The sequence below is a fragment of the Scyliorhinus torazame genome, chromosome 28, assembly GCF_047496885.1.
Source record: "Scyliorhinus torazame isolate Kashiwa2021f chromosome 28, sScyTor2.1, whole genome shotgun sequence".
In the NCBI taxonomy this organism is placed as follows: Eukaryota; Metazoa; Chordata; class Chondrichthyes; order Carcharhiniformes; family Scyliorhinidae; genus Scyliorhinus; species Scyliorhinus torazame.
The window spans coordinates 16177206-16193232 of record NC_092734.1 but is presented as its reverse complement, the minus strand read 5'-3'; the positions used below and the strand labels follow the sequence as shown (position 1 = coordinate 16193232).

At 52.4% G+C, this 16027-nt stretch overlaps 1 protein-coding gene across 11 annotated transcripts in view; it reads left to right on the top strand.

Annotated features, from left to right (window-relative positions):
• zmiz1a (zinc finger, MIZ-type containing 1a) overlaps window positions 1-16027 on the top strand; it is a 1215152-nt gene that overhangs the window by 545295 nt on the left and 653830 nt on the right. The window contains exon 1 of one of the 11 annotated variants that reach the window (XM_072491541.1): window positions 11614-11763. The exons of 8 other annotated variants lie outside the window; for them this stretch is intronic. The gene's annotated coding sequence lies outside the window, so the exon portion shown is untranslated. Of the gene's footprint in view, window positions 1-11613; window positions 11919-16027 lie in introns of those variants that run through there. 2 more of the 11 variants (XM_072491542.1, XM_072491543.1) reach the window with 2 other exon arrangements.

The window sequence follows — 16027 nt, the reverse complement described above, 5'->3', positions numbered from 1 at the left end:
GCAGTGACACACACACGTACATACTGCAGTGACACACACACGCACATACTGCAGTGACACTCACACACGTACATATTGCAGTGACACACACACACGTACATACTGCAGTGACACACACATGTACATACTGCAGTGACACACACGTACATACTGCAGTGACACACCCACACGTACATACTGCAGTGACACACACACGTACATACTGCAGTGACACACACACACGTACATACTGCAGTGACACACACACACGTACATACTGCATTGACACACACACACGCACATACTGCAGTCTCACACACACACACACGTACATACTGCAGTGACACACACACACGTACATACTGCAGTCACACACACACACACGTACATACTGCAGTGACACACACACACGTACATACTGCAGTGACACACACACACGTACATACTGCAGTCACACACACACACACACACGTACATACTGCAGTGACACACACACACGTACATACTGCAGTGACACACACACACGTACATACTGCAGTGACACACACACACGCACATACTGCAGTGACACACACACGTACATACTGCAGTGACACACCCACACGTACATACTGCAGTCACACACACACACACGTACATACTGCAATGACACACACACACGTACATACTGCAGTGACACACACACACACGTACACACTGCAGTGACACACACACGTACATACTGCAGTGACACACCCACATGTACATACTGCAGTCACACACACACACGTACATACTGCAGTGACACACACACGTACATACTGCAGTGACTCACCCACATGTACATGCTGCAGTCACACACACACACGTACATACTGCAGTGACACACACACACGTACATACTGCAGTGACACACACACACGTACATACTGCAGTGACACACACATGTACATACTGCAGTGACAGACACGCGTACGTACTGCAGTGACACACACACACACGTACATACTGCAGTGACACACACACACGTACATACTGCAGTGACACACACACACGTACATACTGCAGTGACATACACACACGTACATACTGCAGTGACACACACACACGTACATACTGCAGTGACACACACACACGTACATACTGCAGTGACACACACACGTACATACTGCAGTGACACACACACACGTACAGACTGCAGTGACACACACACACGTACGGACTGCAGTGACACACTCACACGTACATACTGCAGTGACACACACACACGTACATACTGCAGTGACACACACACACGTACAGACTGCAGTGACACACACACAGGTACATACTGCAGTGACACACCCACACGTACCGACTGCAGTGACACACACACGTACGTACTGTAGTGACACAGGCGTACATACTGCAATGACACACCCACATGTACATACTGCAGTGACACACACACACGTACCTACTGCAGTGACACACACACACACGTACATACTGCAGTGACACACGTACATACTGCAGTGACACACGTACATACTGCAGTGACACACATGTACATACTGCAGTGACACACACGCGTGCGTACTGCAGTGACACACACACACGTACATACTGCAGTGACATACACACACGTACATACTGCAGTGACACACACACACGTACATACTGCAGTGACACACACACACGTACATACTGCAGTGGCACACACACGTACATACTGCAGTGGCACACACACGTACATACTGCAGTGACACACACACATACATACTGCAGTGACACACACACACGTACAGACTGCAGTGACACACACACATACACACTGCAGTGACACACCCACACGTACCTACTGCAGTGACACACATACACGTACATACTGCAGTGACACACACACACGTACATACTGCAGTGACTCACCCACATGTACATACTGCAGTCACACACACACACATACATACTGCAGTGACACACACACACGTACATACTGCAGTGACACACACACACGTACCTACTGCAGTGACACACACACACGTACGTACTGCAGTGACACACACATACATACTGCAGTGACACACACACACGTACATACTGCAGTGACACACACACGTAGATACTGCAGTGACACACACACACGTACATACTGCAGTGACACACACACACGTACATACTGCAGTGACACACACACGTACATACTGCAGTGACACACACACACGTACATACTGCAGTGACACACCCACACGTACACACTGCAGTGACACACCCACACGTACATACTGCAGTGACACACACACACATACATACTACAGTGACACACCCACATGTACGTACTGCAATCACACACACACACGTACATACTGCAGTCACACACACACACGTAAATACTGCAGTGACACACACACGTACATACTCCAGTGACACACACACACGTACTGTAGTGACACACACACGTACATACTGCAGTGACACACACGCGTACATACTGCAGTGACACACACACACGTACAGACTGCAGTGACACACACACGTACAGACTGCAGTGACACACACACACGTACATACTGCAGTGACACACACACACGTACAGACTGCAGTGACACACACGGGTACACACTGCAGTGACACACACACGTACGTACTGCAGTGACACACACACACGTACATACTGCAGTGACACACCCACACGTACAGACTGCAGTGACACACACACACGTACGTACTGTAGTGACACACACGTACGTACTGTAGTGACACACCCACACGTACACACTGCAGTGACACACACACGTACATACTGCAGTGACACACCCACATGTACATACTGCAGTGACACACACGTACGTACTGTAGTGACACACCCACACGTACACACTGCAGTGACACACACACGTACACACTGCAGTGACACACACACGTACACACTGCAGTGACACACACACATGTACATACTGCAGTGACACACACACGTACATACTGCGGTGACACACACACATACATACTGCAGTGACACACACTCACGTACATGCTGCAGTGACACACACGTACATACTGCAGTGACACACACACACGTACATACTGCAGTGACACACACACACGTACGTACTGTAGTGACACACACGTACATACTGCAGTGACACACGCGTCCACACTGCAGTGACACACACATACGTACATACTGCAGTGACACACCCACATGTACATACTGCAGTGACACGCCCACACGTTCATACTGCAGTGACACACACACACGGACATACTGTAGTGACACACATGTACATACTGCAGTGACACACACGCGTGCGTACTGCAGTGACACACACACACGTACATACTGCAGTGACACACACACGTACATACTGCAGTGACACACACACAGGTACAGACTGCAGTGACTCACACATACATACTGCAGTGACACACACACACGTACATACTGCAGTGACACACACACATACATACTGCAGTGACACACACACGTACATACTGCAGTGACTCACACGTACATACTGCAGTCACACACACACACGTACATACTGCAGTGACACACACACATGTACTGTAGTGACACACACACGTACATACTGCAGTGACACATACTGCAGTGACACACACACACGTACACATTGCAGTGACACACACACACGTACATACTGCAGTGACACACACACATGTACATACTGCAGTGACACGACCACACGTACATACTGCAGTGACACACCCACACGTACAGACTGCAGTGACACACCCACACGTACATACTGCAGTGACACACCCACACGTACACACTGCAGTGACACACACACATGTACATACTGCAGTGACACGACCACACGTACATACTGCAGTGACACACCCACACGTACAGACTGCAGTGACACACCCACACGTACATACTGCAGTGACACACACACACGTACATACTGCAGTGACACACCCACACGTACATTCTGCAGTTACACACACACATACATACTGCAGTGACACACACACGTACATACTGCAGTGACACACACACACGTACAGACTGCAGTGACTCACACACATACATACTGCAGTGACACACACACGTACATACTGCAGTGACTCACACACGTACATACTGCAGTGACTCACACGTACATACTGCAGTCACACACACACACGTACATACTGCAGTGACACACACACATGTACTGTAGTGACACACACACGTACATACTGCAGTGACACATACTGCAGTGACACACACACACGTACACATTGCAGTGACACACACACACGTGCGTACTGCAGTGACACACACACACGTACATACTGCAGTGACACACCCACATGTACATACTGCAGTGACACGACCACACGTACATACTGCAGTGACACACACACGTACGTACTGTAGTGACACACCCACACGTACATACTGCAGTGACACACCCACACGTACATGCTGCAGTGACACACACACACGTACAGACTGCAGTGACTCACACGTACATACTGCAGTCACCCACACGTACATACTGCAGTGACACACACACACGTACATACTGCAGTGACACACCGACACGTACACACTGCAGTGACACACACACATACATACTACAGTGACACACACGTACATACTGCAGTCACACACACACACGTACATACTGCAGTGACGCACACACGTACATACTGCTGTGACACACACACACATGTACATACTGCAGTGACACACCCACACGTACACACTGCAGTGACACACACACATACATACTACAGTGACACACACGTACATACTGCAGTCACACACACACACGTACATACTGCAGTGACACACACACATGTACTGTAGTGACACACACACGTACATACTGCAGTGACACACACTGCAGTGACACACACACACGTACGTACTGCAGTGACACACACACACGTGCGTACTGCAGTGACACACACACATGTACATACTGCAGTGACACACCCACATGTACATACTGCAGTGACACACCCACACGTACAGACTGCAGTGACACACACACACGTACGTACTGTAGTGACACACCCACACGTACATACTGCAGTGACACACCCACACGTACATGCTGCAGTGACACACACACACGTACGTACTGTAGTGACACACCCGCACGTACACACTGCAGTGACACACACACGTACACACTGCAGTGACACACACACGTACATACTGCAGTGACACACACACGTACATACTGCGGTGACACACACACATACATACTGCAGTGACACACACACACGTACATGCTGCAGTGACACACACACATACATACTGCAGTGACACACACGTACACGCTGCAGTGACACACACACACGTACAGAGTGCAGTGACTCACACGTACATACTGCAGTCACACACACGTACATACTGCAGTGACACACACACACACGTACATACTGCAGTGACACACACACGTACATACTGCAGTCACACACACACACGTACATACTGCAGTCACACACACACACACGTACATACTGCAGTCACACACACACACGTACATACTGCAGTGACACACCCACATGAACATACTGCAGTGACACACACACGTACATACTGCAGTGACACACACACACATACATACTGCAGTGACACACACGCGTACAGACTGCAGTGACACACACACACGTACATACTGCAGTGACACACACACATACATACTGCAGTGACACACACGCGTACATACTGCAGTGACACACCCACATGTACATACTGCAGTCACACACACACACGTACAGACTGCAGTGACACACACGTACATACTGCAGTGACACACCCACGCGTACACACTGCAGTGACACACACGTACGTACTGTAGTGACACACCCACACGTGCACACTGCAGTGACACACACATGTACACACTGCAGTCACACACACACACACGTACATACTGCAGTGACACACCCACATGTACATACTGCAGTCACACACACACACGTACAGACTGCAGTGACACACACGTACATACTGCAGTGACACACCCACACGTACACACAGCAGTGACACACACGTACGTACTGTAGTGACACACCCACACGTGCACACTGCAGTGACACACACACGTACACACTGCAGTCACACACACACACGTACATACTGCAGTGACACGACCACACGTACATACTGCAGTGACACACACACACGTACGTACTGCAGTGACACACCCACACGTACACACTGCAGTGACACACACACGTACACACTGCAGTGACACACACACACGTACGTACTGCAGTGACACACCCACACGTACACACTGCAGTGACACACACACGTACACACTGCAGTGACACACACACACGTACATACTGCAGTGACACACACACGTACATACTGCAGTGACACACACACGTACACACTGCAGTCACACACCCACACGTACAGACTGCAGTGACCCACCCACACGTACATACTGCAGTGACACACACACACGTACGTACTGCAGTGACACACCCACACGTACACACTGCAGTGACACACACACGTACACACTGCAGTGACACACACACACGTACATACTGCAGTGACACACACACGTACATACTGCGGTGACACACACACATACATACTGCAGTGACACACACACACATACATACTGCAGTGACACACACACACATACATACTGCAGTGACACACACACGTACATACTGCGGTGACACACACACATACATACTGCAGTGACACACACACACATACATACTGCAGTGACACACACACGTACACGCTGCAGTGACACACACACACACGTACAGAGTGCAGTGACTCACACGTACATACTGTAGTGACACACACGTACATACTGCAGTCACACACGCGTACACACTGCAGTGACACACCCACACGTACAGACTGCAGTCACACACACACGTACATACTGCAGTGACACACACACACGTACAGACTGCAGTGACACACACACATGTACATACTGCAGTCACACACACACGTACATACTGCAGTGACACACACACACGTACATACTGCAGTGACACACACACACATACATACTGCAGTGACACACATGCGTACAGACTGCAGTGACACACACACACGTACATACTGCAGTGACACACACACACATACATACTGCAGTGACACACACGCGTACATACTGCAGTGACACACCCACATGTACATACTGCAGTCACACACACACGTACAGACTGCAGTGACACACACGTACATACTGCAGTGACACACCCACATGTACACACTGCAGTGACACACACATACGTACTGTAGTGACACACCCACACGTGCACACTGCAGTGACACACACACGTACACACTGCAGTCACACACACACACGTACATACTGCAGTGACACGACCACACGTACATACTGCAGTGACACACCCACACGTACATACTGCAGTGACACACCCACACGTACGTACTGCAGTGACACACCCACACGTACACACTGCAGTGACACACACACGTACACACTGCAGTGACACACACACACGTACATACTGCAGTGACACACACACGTACATACTGCGGTGACACACACACATACATACTGCAGTGACACACACACACATACATACTGCAGTGACACACACACGTACACGCTGCAGTGACACACACACACACGTACAGAGTGCAGTGACTCACACGTACATACTGTAGTGACACAGACGTACATACTGCAGTCACACACGCGTACACACTGCAGTGACACACCCACACGTACAGACTGCAGTGACACACCCACACGTACATACTGCAGTGACACACACGCACGTACATACTGCAGTGACACACACACACACACACACGTACATACTGCAGTGACACACACACACGTACTGTGATGAACGGTTACTGCCTTATCATCATGTAAGGTGATGTCCCCTTTAAGACCGGGCTTGGAACCCTGGGGCCTCTGCCTCTGGCTTCGCCCATCTGTGAGCCATATATAAAGGGGCTGCCTCATGGGCTGTGTAGCAGTCAGCACTTGTCTCAGCTCTAGCACAGTTTTTAGTGTAATAAAGCCTTCTTTACCGTTTACACTCTAAGCGCCGTTATTGAGGGTACCTCAATTTATTAGACTAAACTAGATTCAGGATGGACGCAGGCCTAAAACCGGAGAAACTCAATCTGGAAGCACGGACACTGGAGGCGAAGGAAAAATTTTAATACTGGCTGCGGTGCTTCGAGGCCTACCTGGACTCTGCAGAGACTCCCACCCTGGGGCCACGCAAGCTGTGTCTACTCCACGCCCGGGTGAGTCACAGAATCTCCGCCACGCTCGAAAAGGCGACGACTTATGAAGAGGCGGTCGAGTTACTCCGCAAGCGGTTTGTCAAACCCATCAACGAGGTACACGCCAGGCATTTGCTCTCTAGCTGCCGGCAGCGCTCGGGGCAATCGCTAGACGAATTCGTCGAGAAACTCACCGCGCTTGCCAGGGACTGTGACCATCAGGATGGGACAGGGGAAGTCCATATGAACCTGCACATCAGAGACGCTTTCGTGTCCGGCATCCGCTCGACCTACATCCGGCAGCAGCTGCTCGAAAATGGGGCAAATGACCTCCAGGACACGTAAACGCTTGCCTCCTCGCTGGAGGTGGCCCGACAAAACTTGGGTACTTACCCCGCGGACGCTGCGAGCCCCCCCGGACTTCCTCAGACTCAGCCGTATTACAGGCCTGTGCCACGCGGCGACCCGCTCACCATGGGGGCACACCGTGCTACTTCTGCGGGCAGTGCCAGCACCCACGCCCACACTGCTCAGCCCGCTCCGCGATCTGCAGCGACTGCGTAAAGAAAGGGCATTTTGCGAGGGTCTGCCTGGCCAGACCCAGGAGCCAGAAAAACAAAGAACAGCCGGCCCAAAAATCAGGCTCTCCGGCCCGCAGGCCTCGCAATGCTGCTGCGCACCGACCCGACACGCCCCCTTCTGACACGTCATCAGCCTCGTGCGAATCATTGGAGCGGCCATCTTGTCGGCGGCCTACTTCTCGACCCAACACGTGCGACCGACGACGGCGGCCATTTTACGAGTCCGACTCGGCTGAGGACTCGACTACCCGCGAGTGGGTGCGATCACCCTCGACCAAACTCGGCCAAAACACCTGCGGAACACTATGATGCAGGTCCAGGTCAACGGGCGCAACACTGCGTGCCTCTTCGTCTCCGGGAGCACGGAGAGCTTTATCCACCCTGAAACAGTAAGGCGCTGCTCCCTACGCACCCATCCTGCATCTCAAACCATAGCCCTCGCATCAGGGTCCCGATCGGTACAAATCACGGAGTATTGTATTGCGGATCTCTCGATCCAGGGCGCCAAATACACCCGTTTCAAATTTTATGTCCTCCCTCACCTCTGTGCCCCCCTGCTGCTCGGACTGGATTTCCAGTGCAGCCACTGAAGCCTGACACTGAAGTCCAGCGGACCCTTGCCCCCCCCCTCACGGTATGCTGCCTTGCGATACTGAAAGTCGCACCCCCCTCGCTATTCGCGAACCTCACTCCCGACTGTAAGTCCGTCGCCACCTGGAACCGGCGCTACAGTGCCCAAGATACGGTAGCCTTGTGGATAGCACAATTGCTTCACAGCGCCAGGGTCCCAGGTTCGATTCCGGCTTGGGTCACTGTCTGTCCGGAGTCTGCATGTTCTCCCTGTGTCTAAGTGGGTTTCCTCCGGGTGCTCCGGTTTCCTCCCACAGTCCAAAGATGTGCAGGTCAGGTGGATTGGCTGTGATAAATTGCCCTTAGTGTTGGGTGGGGTACTGGGTTATGGGGATAGGGTGGAGGTGTTGACCTTGGGTAGGGTGCTCTTTCCAAGAGCCGGTGCAGACTCGATGGGCCGAATGGCCTCCTTCTGCACTGTATATTCTATGATATGGCTTTTATGAAGTCAGAGGTCCAGCGCTTACTGGGAGAGGGGGTTATCGAGACCAGCAACAGCCCTTGGAGAGCGCAAGTGGATTATAGCCAGACCATAAACCGATTCACGCAGCTTGATGTGTACCCCCTTGCTCGCATCGCGGAAATGGTAAATCGGATCGCCCAATACCGAGTCTTTTCCACGGTCGACCTCAAATTTGCCTACCACCAGCTCCCCATCCGACCAAAAGACCGCCCCTATATTGCCTTCGAAGCAGCCGGCTGGCTCTTCCACTTCCTCAGGATCCCCTTCGGTGTCACAAATGGGGTCTCCGTCTTTCAAAGGGCGATGGACCAAATGGTGGACAAGTACAGTTTGCGGGCTACATACCCGTACTTGGACAATGTCACCATCTGCGGCCATGACCAGCAGGACCATGACGCTAACCTCAAAGTTCCTCCAGACCGCCCGAGCCCTTAACCTGACCTATAACGAGGACAAATGCGTTTTCCACACCACCCGGCTGGCCATCCTCGGCTATGTCGTGGAAGACTGGGTCCTAGGTCCCGACCCCGACCGCATGCGCCCCCTTAAGGAACTCCCTCTCCCCCGCAGCCTCAAGGCCCTCAAACGGTGCTTGGGGCTTTTCTCCTATTACGCCCAGTGGGTCCCCAAGTAAGCGGACAAAGCCCGCCCACTCCTAAAGACCACCACTTTTCCCCTCTCGGCTGAGGCTTCAACCGCATCAAGGCCGACATCATCAAGGCCGCTATGCATGCGATGGACGAAACCATCCCTTTCCAGGTAGAGGGCGATGCATCAGACATCGCCCTGGCTGCTACCCTCAATCAAGGAGGCAGACCAGTAGCGTTCTTCTCCCGAACCCTCACCGCCTCTGAGGTTCGACACTCTGCAGTCGAAAAGGAGGCACAAGCCATTGTGGAGGCTGTGCGGCGCTGGAGACACTACCTCGCCGCTAGGAGGTTCACCCTCGTCACCGACCAACGGTCAGTTGCCTATATGTTCGATAACACGCAACGGGGCAAAATAACAAACGATAAAATTTTGAGGTGGAGGATCGAACTCTCCACCTACTCGTACGATATCAAGTATCGTCCAGGGGAGCTCAACGAGCCCCCAGATGCCCTGTCCCGCGGCACATGCGCCAACGCGCAGGAGGACCGCCTGCAAGCCATCCACAATGACCTCTGCCACCCGGGGGTTACCCGGCTCGTCCATTTCATCAAGTCCCGCAACCTACCTTACTCAACCAAGGAGGTCAAGGCCATGGTCAGGGCCTGCCAGGTCTGTGCGGAGTGCAAACCGCACTTCTATCGGCCAGACAAGGTTCGGCTCGTGAAGGCCTCGGGCCCCTTTGAGCGACTGAGCGTGGACTTCAAGGGGCCCCTCCCGTCCACCAACCGTTATGCCTATTTCCTCACCGTGATCGATGAGTTCTCCCGTTTCCCATTCGCCATTCCCTGCACCGACATTACCTCAGCCACGGTGATTAAGGCACTGCACAGCATCTTCACCCTGTTCGGTTTCCCCGCTTATATCCACAGCGACCGGGGTACATCGTTCATGAGCGATGAACTGCGTCAGTATCTGCTCAGCAAAGGCATCGCCTCGAGCAGAACGACCAGCTATAACCCACGGGGAAACGGGCAGGTGGAGAGGGAGAACGCGACAGTGTGGAAGGCTGTCCTTCTGGCCCTGCGGTCGAGGCGTCTCCCAACCACCCGCTGGCAGGAGGTCCTACCCGATGCCCTACACTCCATTAGGTCACTCCTCTGCACGGCCACGAATGAGACCCCTCACGACCGATTGTTTGTCTTCCCCAGGAAGTCTACCTCCGGGGTCTCGCTTCCACCTTGGCTGATGGCTCCGGGACCAGTCCTTCTCCGGAGGCACGCGAGGAGCCATAAAACGGACCCCCTGGTCGAAAAGGTCCGACTGATCCACGCCAACCCCAGTTACGTCTACGTTGAGTACCCCGACGGCAGGCAAGATACGGTTTCCCTCCGGGATCTGGCACCCGCTGGATCCCCCACCACAGACGCCCCTTCCCGCGTCGCTCCCCTGCAGGACCCGGCGCCCCCACAACACACACCCCCTTCTGGCCCTACAGGTGAGCATCTACCGCGCCCCCCCCTTTACACACCCCGCCAGTGCCGGCACCGCGACCCCCGGCCCTGCCTAGTCCCCCTGCCCCGACCTGGACCGAAGCTCCGACCGCTGTGCTCCCGGATGTGCCCTCAACTGGGACGTCCGTGCCCGCCGCACCACCGCCCGAATTGAGGAGGTCGAGGAGGACGATCCGGCCACCGAGATGGATGGACCTCTGATGGCACTTCACCCCCACCGGACTCTTTTTAAACAGGGGGCGAATGTGATGAACGGTTACTGCCTTATCATCATGTAAGGTGATGTCCCCTTTAAGACCGGGCTTGGAACCCTGGGGACTCCGCCTCTGGCTCCGCCCATCTGTGAGCCATATATAAGGGGCTGCCTTGTGGGCTGTGCAGCAGTCAGCACATGTCTCAGTTCTAGCATAGTTATTAGTCTAATAAAGCCTTCTTTACCGTTTACACTCTAAGCGTCATGATTGAGGGTACCTCACGTACATACTGCAGTGACACACACACGTACTTACTGCAGTGACACACACACACGTACAGACTGCAGTGACACACACACACACGTACAGACTGCAGTGACACACACACACACACACGTACATACTGCAGTGACACACCCACACGTACATACTGCAGTGACACACCCACACGTACATACTGCAGTGACACACCCACACGGACAGACTGCAGTGACACACCCACACGTACATACTGCAGTGACACACACACACGTACAGACTGCAGTGACACACCCACACGTACATACTGCAGTGACACACCCACACGTACATACTGCAGTGACACACCCACACGTACATACTGCAGTGACACACCCACACGTACATACTGCAGTGACACACCCACACGGACAGACTGCAGTGACACACCCACACGTACATACTGCAGTGACACACACACACATACATACTGCAGTGACACACACACACGTACATACTGCAGTGACACACCCACACGGACAGACTGCAGTGACACACCCACACGTACATACTGCAGTGACACACACACACGTACATACTGCAGTGACACACACACACGTACAGACTGCAGTGACACACCCACACGTACATACTGCAGTGACACACCCACACGTACATACTGCAGTGACACACACACACGTACATACTGCAGTGACACACACACACGTACATACTGCAGTGACACACCCACACGGACAGACTGCAGTGACACACCCACACGTACATACTGCAGTGACACACACACACGTACATACTGCAGTGACACACACACACGTACAGACTGCAGTGACACACACACGTACAGACTGCAGTGACACACACACACGTACAGACTGCAGTGACACACACACACGTACAGACTGCAGTGACACACACACACACGTACAGACTGCAGTGACACACACACACGTACACACTGCAGTGACACACCCACACGTACAGACTGCAGTGACACACACACACGTACAGACTGCAGTGACACACACACACGTACATACTGCAGTGACACACACACACGTACAGACTGCAGTGACACACACACACGTACATACTGCAGTGACACACACACACGTACACACTGCAGTGACACACCCACACGTACAGACTGCAGTGACACACACACACGTACACACTGCAGTGACACACCCACACGTACAGACTGCAGTGACACACACACACGTACATACTGCAGTGACACACACACACGTACACACTGCAGTGACACACCCACACGTACAGACTGCAGTGACACACCCACACGTACATACTGCAGTGACACACACACACGTACAGACTGCAGTGACACACACACGTACACACTGCAGTGACACACACACACGTACACACTGCAGTGACACACACACGTACACACTGCAGTGACACACTCACACGGAAAGACTGCAGTGACACACACACGTACACACTGCAGTGACACACACACACGTACATACTGCAGTGACACACACACACGTACACACTGCAGTGACACACACACACGTACAGACTGCAGTGACACACACACACGTACATACTGCAGTGACACACACACACGTACACACTGCAGTGACACACACACAGGTACATACTGCAGTGACACACACACGTACACACTGCAGTGACACACACACACGTACATACTGCAGTGACACACACACGTACACACTGCAGTGACACACACACACGTACAGACTGCAGTGACACACACACGTACACACTGCAGTGACACACACACACGTACAGACTGCAGTGACACACACACGCGTACATACTGCAGTGACACACACACACGTACAGACTGCAGTGACACACACACACGTACATACTGCAGTGACACACACACACGTACAGACTGCAGTGACACACACACACGTACATACTGCAGTGACACACACACACGTACACACTGCAGTGACACACCCACACGTACAGACTGCAGTGACACACACACGTACACACTGCAGTGACACACACACACGTACAGACTGCAGTGACACACACACGTACACACTGCAGTGACACACTCACACGGAAAGACTGCAGTGACACACACACGTACATACTGCAGTGACACACCCACACGTACATACTGCAGTGACACACACACACGTACAGACTGCAGTGACACACCCACACGTACATACTGCAGTGACACACACACACGTACATACTGCAGTGACACACCCACACGTACAGACTGCAGTGACACACACACGTACACACTGCAGTGACACACACACGCGTACACACTGCAGTGACACACACACGTACACACTGCAGTGACACACACACACGTACATACTGCAGTGACACACACACACGTACAGACTGCAGTGACACACACACACGTACATACTGCAGTGACACACACACACGTACACACTGCAGTGACACACCCACACGTACAGACTGCAGTGACACACACACACGTACAGACTGCAGTGACACACACACACAGGTACATACTGCAGTGACACACACACACAGGTACATACTGCAGTGACACACACACGTACACACTGCAGTGACACACACACACGTACAGACTGCAGTGACACACACACGTACACACTGCAGTGACACACTCACACGGAAAGACTGCAGTGACACACACACGTACATACTGCAGTGACACACCCACACGTACATACTGCAGTGACACACACACACGTACAGACTGCAGTGACACACCCACACGTACATACTGCAGTGACACACACACACGTACATACTGCAGTGACACACACACACGTACATACTGCAGTGACACACACACACGTACAGACTGCAGTGACACACACACGTACACACTGCAGTGACACACACACACGTACAGACTGCAGTGACACACCCACACGTACATACTGCAGTGACACACACACACACGTACATACTGCAGTGACACACACACACGTACAGACTGCAGTGACACACCCACACGTACATACTGCAGTGACACACCCACACGTACAGACTGCAGTGACACACCCACACGTACATACTGCACTGACACACACACGTACATACTGCAGTGACACACCCACACATACTGCAGTGACACACACACAGTACAGACTGCAGTGACACACCCACACGTACATACTGCAGTGACACGCACACACAGTACAGACTGCAGTGACACACCCACACGTACATACTGCAGTGACACACACACACACGTACACACTGCAGTGACACACACACACGTACATACTGCAGTGACACACCCACACGTACATACTGCAGTGACACACACACACACGTACAGACTGCAGTGACACACACACACACACGCACATACTGCAGTGACACACACACACGTACAGACTGCAGTGACACACCCACACGTACATACTGCAGTGACACACACTCACGTACATACTGCAGTGACACACACACACGTACATACTGCAGTGACACACACACACACGTACATACTGCAGTGACACACACACACGTACATACTGCTGTGACACACACGCGTACATACTGCAGTGACACACCCACACGTACATACTGCAGTGACACACCCACACGTACATACTGCAGTGACACACACACATGTACATACTGCAGTGACACACCCACACGTACAGACTGCAGTG